Consider the following 6,694-nt stretch of genomic DNA (forward strand, 5'->3'; position numbering starts at 1 on the left):
CTTCGGTGATGGTTAGGTTAGGTTTGGTTAGGTATTGTGAGGTAAAAACGTTTTGTGGATTATTTATCAATGTCCAAATCTTTGATTTCGGTGATGGTTAGGTTCAGATGGTTGAGGTTTTGTAGGATAAGAACTTTTTGTGGATATTTTGGCAATGTCGAATTCTCTGACTTCGGTGATGGTTAGGGTAGGTTGGGTTAGGTATTGTGAGGTAAGCACGTTTTGTGGATATTTAATCATTGTCCAATTCTTTGATTTCGGTGATGGTTAGGTTCAGATAAGTGAGGTTTGGTAGGAAAAGAACTTTTTGTGGATATTTTGGCAATGTCGAATTCTCTGACTTCAGTGATGGTAAGGTTAGGTTGGGTTAGGTATTGTGAGGTAAGCACGTTTTGTGGAAATTTTGGCAATGCCTAATTCTTTGATTTCGGTGATGGTTAGGTTCAGATAAGTGAGGTTTGGTAGGATAAGAACTTTTTGTGGATATTTTGGCAATGTCGACTTCTCTGACTTCGGTGATGGTAAGGTTAGGTTGGGTTAGGTATTGTAAGGTAAGCACGTTTTGTGGATATTTTGGCAATGCCTAATTCTTTGATTTCGGTGATGGTTAGGTTCAGATGGGTGAGGTTTGGTAGGATAAGAACTTTTTGTGGATATTTTGGCCATGTCGAATTCTCTGACTTCGGTGATGGTTAGGTTAGGTTGGATAAGGTATAGTGAGGTAAGCACGTTTTGTGGATATTTTGGCAATGTCCATTTCTTCGATTTCGGTGATGGTTAGGTTCAGATGGGTGAGGTTTGGTGGGGTATGAACTTTTTGTGGATATTTTGGCAATGTCGAATTCTCTGACTTCGGTGATGGTTAGGTTAGGTTGGGTTTGGTATTGTGAGGTAAAAACGTTTTGTGGATTATTTATCAATGTCCAATTCTTTGATTTCGGTGAAGGTTAGGTTCAGATGAGTGAGGTTTTGTAGGATAAGAACTTTTTGTGGATATTTTGGCAATGTCGAATTCTCTGACGTCGGTGATGGTTAGGTAAGGTTAAGTTAGGTATTGTGAGGTAAGCACGTTTTGTGGATATTTTCGAAATGTCCATTACTTCGATTTCGTTGATGGTTAGGTTCAGATGGGTGAGGTTTGGTAGGATAAGAACTTTTTGTGGATATTTTGGCAATGTCGAATTCTCTGACTTCGGTGATGGTTAGGTTAGGTTAGGTTAGGTATTGTGAGGTAAGCACGTTTTGTGGATATTTTCGCAATGTCCAATTCTTTGATTTCGGTGATGGTTAGGTTCAGATGGGTGAGGTTTGGTAGGATAAGAACTTTTTGTGGATATTTTGGCAATGTCGAATTTTCTGACTTCGGTGATGGTTAGGTTAGGTTGGGTTAGGTATTGTGAGGTAAGCACGTTATGTGGATATTTTGGCAATGCCTTATTCTTTGATTTCGGTGATGGTTTGGTTCAGATAGGTGAGGTTTGGTAGGATAAGAACTTTTTGTGGATATTTTGGCAATGTCGAATTCTCTGACGTCGGTGATGGTTAGGTAAGGTTAAGTTAGGTATTGTGAGGTAAGCACGTTTTGTGGATATTTTCGAAATGTCCATTACTTCGATTTCGTTGATGGTTAGGTTCAGATGGGTGAGGTTTGGTAGGATAAGAACTTTTTGTGGATATTTTGGCAATGTCGAATTCTCTGACTTCGGTGATGGTTAGGTTAGGTTAGGTTAGGTATTGTGAGGTAAGCACGTTTTGTGGATATTTTCGCAATGTCCAATTCTTTGATTTCGGTGATGGTTAGGTTCAGATGGGTGAGGTTTGGTAGGATAAGAACTTTTTGTGGATATTTTGGCAATGTCGAATTTTCTGACTTCGGTGATGGTTAGGTTAGGTTAGGTTAGGTATTGTGAGGTAAGCACGTTTTGTGTATATTTTCGCAATGTCCAATTCTTTGATTTCGGTGATGGTTAGGTTCAGATGGGTGAGGTTTGGTAGGATAAGAACTTTTTGTGGATATTTTGGCAATGTCGAATTTTCTGACTTCGGTGATGGTTAGGTTAGGTTGGGTTAGGTATTGTGAGGTAAGCACGTTTTGTGGATATTTTGGCAATGCCTAATTCTTTGATTTCGGTGATGGTTTGGTTCAGATGGGTGAGGTTTGGTAGGATAAGAACTTTTTGTGGATATTTTGGCAATGTCGAATTCTCTGACTTTGGTGATAGTTAGGTTAGGTTGGGTTAGGTAATGTGAGGTAAGCACGTTTTGTGGAAATTTTATTAATGTCCAATTCTTTGATTTCGGTGATGGTTAGGTTCAGATGGGTGAGGTTTGGTATGATAAGAACTTTTTGTGGATATTTTGGCAATGTCGAATTCTCTGACTTCGGTGATGGTTAGGTTAGGTTGGGTTAGGTATTGTGAGGTAAAAACGTTTTGTGGATTAATAATCAATGTCCATTTCTTTGATTTCGGTGATGGTTAGGTTCAGATGGGTGAGGTTTGGTATGATAAGAACTTTTTGTGGATATTTAGGCAATGTCGAATTCTCTGACTTCGGTGATGGTTAGGTAAGGTTTGGTTAGGTATTGTGAGGTAAAAACGTTTTGTGGCTTATTTATCAATGTCCAAATCTTTGATTTCGGTGATGGTTAGGTTCAGATGGTTGAGGTTTTGTAGGATAAGAACTTTTTGTGGATATTTTGGCAATGTCGAATTCTCTGATTTCGGTGATGGTTAGGGTAGGTTGGGTTAGGTATTGTGAGGTAAGCACGTTTTGTGGATATTTTATTATTGTCCAATTCTTTGATTTCGGTGATGGTTAGGTTCAGATAAGTGAGGTTTGGTAGGATAAGAACTTTTTGTGGATATTTTGGCAATGTCGAATTCTCTGACTTCGGTGATGGTAAGGTTAGGTTGGGTTAGGTATTGTGAGGTAAGCACGTTTTGTGGAAATTTTGGCAATGCCTAATTCTTTGATTTCGGTGATGGTTAGGTTCAGATAAGTGAGGTTTGGTAGGATAAGAACTTTTTGTGGATATTTTGGCAATGTCGACTTCTCTGACTTCGGTGATGGTAAGGTTAGGTTGGGTTAGGTATTGTAAGGTAAGCACGTTTTGTGGATATTTTGGCAATGCCTAATTCTTTGATTTCGGTGATGGTTAGGTTCAGATGGGTGAGGTTTGGTAGGATAAGAACTTTTTGTGGATATTTTGGCCATGTCGAATTCTCTGACTTCGGTGATGGTTAGGTTAGGTTGGATAAGGTATAGTGAGGTAAGCACGTTTTGTGGATATTTTGGCAATGTCCATTTCTTCGATTTCGGTGATGGTTAGGTTCAGATGGGTGAGGTTTGGTGGGGTATGAACTTTTTGTGGATATTTTGGCAATGTCGAATTCTCTGACTTCGGTGATGGTTAGGTTAGGTTGGGTTTGGTATTGTGAGGTAAAAACGTTTTGTGGATTATTTATCAATGTCCAATTCTTTGATTTCGGTGAAGGTTAGGTTCAGATGAGTGAGGTTTTGTAGGATAAGAACTTTTTGTGGATATTTTGGCAATGTCGAATTCTCTGACGTCGGTGATGGTTAGGTAAGGTTAAGTTAGGTATTGTGAGGTAAGCACGTTTTGTGGATATTTTTGAAATGTCCATTACTTCGATTTCGTTGATGGTTAGGTTCAGATGGGTGAGGTTTGGTAGGATAAGAACTTTTTGTGGATATTTTGGCAATGTCGAATTCTCTGACTTCGGTGATGGTTAGGTTAGGTTAGGTTAGGTATTGTGAGGTAAGCACGTTTTGTGGATATTTTCGCAATGTCCAATTCTTTGATTTCGGTGATGGTTAGGTTCAGATGGGTGAGGTTTGGTAGGATAAGAACTTTTTGTGGATATTTTGGCAATGTCGAATTTTCTGACTTCGGTGATGGTTAGGTTAGGTTGGGTTAGGTATTGTGAGGTAAGCACGTTTTGTGGATATTTTGGCAATGCCTAATTCTTTGATTTCGGTGATGGTTTGGTTCAGATGGGTGAGGTTTGGTAGGATAAGAACTTTTTGTGGATATTTTGGCAATGTCGAATTCTCTGACTTTGGTGATAGTTAGGTTAGGTTGGGTTAGGTAATGTGAGGTAAGCACGTTTTGTGGAAATTTTATTAATGTCCAATTCTTTGATTTCGGTGATGGTTAGGTTCAGATGGGTGAGGTTTGGTATGATAAGAACTTTTTGTGGATATTTTGGCAATGTCGAATTCTCTGACTTCGGTGATGGTTAGGTTAGGTTGGGTTAGGTATTGTGAGGTAAAAACGTTTTGTGGATTAATAATCAATGTCCATTTCTTTGATTTCGGTGATGGTTAGGTTCAGATGGGTGAGGTTAGGTATGATAAGAACTTTTTGTGGATATTTTGGCAATGTCGAATTCTCTGACTTCGGTGATGGTTAGGTTAGGTTTGGTTAGGTATTGTGAGGTAAAAACGTTTTGTGGATTATTTATCAATGTCCAAATCTTTGATTTCGGTGATGGTTAGGTTCAGATGGTTGAGGTTTTGTAGGATAAGAACTTTTTGTGGATATTTTGGCAATGTCGAATTCTCTGACTTCGGTGATGGTTAGGGTAGGTTGGGTTAGGTATTGTGAGGTAAGCACGTTTTGTGGATATTTTATCATTTTCCAATTCTTTGATTTCGGTGATGGTTAGGTTCAGATAAGTGAGGTTTGGTAGGATAAGAACTTTTTGTGGATATTTTGGCAATGTCGAATTCTCTGACTTCGGTTATGGTAAGGTTAGGTTGGGTTAGGTATTGTGAGGTAAGCACGTTTTGTGGATATTTTGGCAATGCCTAATTCTTTGATTTCGGTGATGGTTAGGTTCAGATAAGTGAGGTTTGGTAGGATAAGAACTTTTTGTGGATATTTTGGCAATGTCGACTTCTCTGACTTCGGTGATGGTAAGGTTAGGTTGGGTTAGGTATTGTGAGGTAAGCACGTTTTGTGGATATTTTGGCAATGCCTAATTCTTTGATTTCGGTGATGGTTAGGTTCAGATGGGTGAGGTTTGGTAGGATAAGAACTTTTTGTGGATATTTTGGCCATGTCGAATTCTCTGACTTCGGTGATGGTTAGGTTAGGTTGGGTTAGGTATTGTGAGGTAAGCACGTTTTGTGGAAATTTTATTAATGTCCAATTCTTTGATTTCGGTGATGGTTAGGTTCAGATGGGTGAGGTTTGGTGGGGTATGAACTTTTTGTGGATATTTTGGCAATGTCGAATTCTCTGACTTCGGTGATGGTAAGGGTAGGTTGGGTTAGTTATTGTGAGGTAAGCACGTTTTGTGGATATTTTATCATTGTCCAATTCTTTGATTTCGGTGATGGTTAGGTTCAGATGAGTGAGGTTTGGTAGGATAAGAACTTTTTGTCGATATTTTGGCAATGTCGAATTCTCTGACTTCGGTGATGGTAAGGGTAGGTTGGGTTAGGTATTGTGAGGTAAGCACGTTTTGTGGATATTTTCGCTATGTTTAATTCTTTGATTTCGGTGATGGTTAGGTTCAGATAGGTGAGGTTTGGTAGGATAAGAACTTTTTGTGGATATTTTGGCAATGTCGAATTCTCTGACTTCGGTGATGGTTAGGTTAGGTTGGGTTAGGTATTGTGAGGTAAGCACGTTTTGTGGATATTTTGGCAATGCCTAATTCTTTGATTTCGGTGATGGTTTGGTTCAGATGGGTGAGGTTTGGTAGGATAAGAACTTTTTGTGGATATTTTGGCAATGTCGAATTCTCTGACTTTGGTGATAGTTAGGTTAGGTTGGGTTAGGTAATGTGAGGTAAGCACGTTTTGTGGAAATTTAATTAATGTCCAATTCTTTGATTTCGGTGATGGTTAGGTTCAGATGGGTGAGGTTTGGTATGATAAGAACTTTTTGTGGATATTTTGGCAATGTCGAATTCTCTGACTTCGGTGATGGTTAGGTTAGGTTGGGTTAGGTATTGTGAGGTAAAAACGTTTTGTGGATTAATAATCAATGTCCATTTCTTTGATTTCGGTGATGGTTAGGTTCAGATGGGTGAGGTTTGGTATGATAAGAACTTTTTGTGGATATTTTGGCAATGTCGAATTCTCTGACTTCGGTGATGGTTAGGTTAGGTTTGGTTAGGTATTGTGAGGTAAAAACGTTTTGTGGATTATTTATCAATGTCCAAATCTTTGATTTCGGTGATGGTTAGGTTCAGATGGTTGAGGTTTTGTAGGATAAGAACTTTTTGTGGATATTTTGGCAATGTCGAATTCTCTGACTTCGGTGATGGTTAGGGTAGGTTGGGTTAGGTATTGTGAGGTAAGCACGTTTTGTGGATATTTTATCATTTTCCAATTCTTTGATTTCGGTGATGGTTAGGTTCAGATAAGTGAGGTTTGGTAGGATAAGAACTTTTTGTGGATATTTTGGCAATGTCGAATTCTCTGACTTCGGTGATGGTAAGGTTAGGTTGGGTTAGGTATTGTGAGGTAAGCACGTTTTGTGGATATTTTGGCAATGCCTAATTCTTTGATTTCGGTGATGGTTAGGTTCAGATAAGTGAGGTTTGGTAGGATAAGAACTTTTTGTGGATATTTTGGCAATGTCGACTTCTCTGACTTCGGTGATGGTAAGGTTAGGTTGGGTTAGGTATTGTGAGGTAAGCACGTTTTGTGGATATTT

Source organism: Arctopsyche grandis, unplaced genomic scaffold (genome assembly GCF_051622035.1).
Source record: "Arctopsyche grandis isolate Sample6627 unplaced genomic scaffold, ASM5162203v2 HiC_scaffold_23, whole genome shotgun sequence".
Classification (NCBI taxonomy): Eukaryota; Metazoa; Arthropoda; class Insecta; order Trichoptera; family Hydropsychidae; genus Arctopsyche; species Arctopsyche grandis.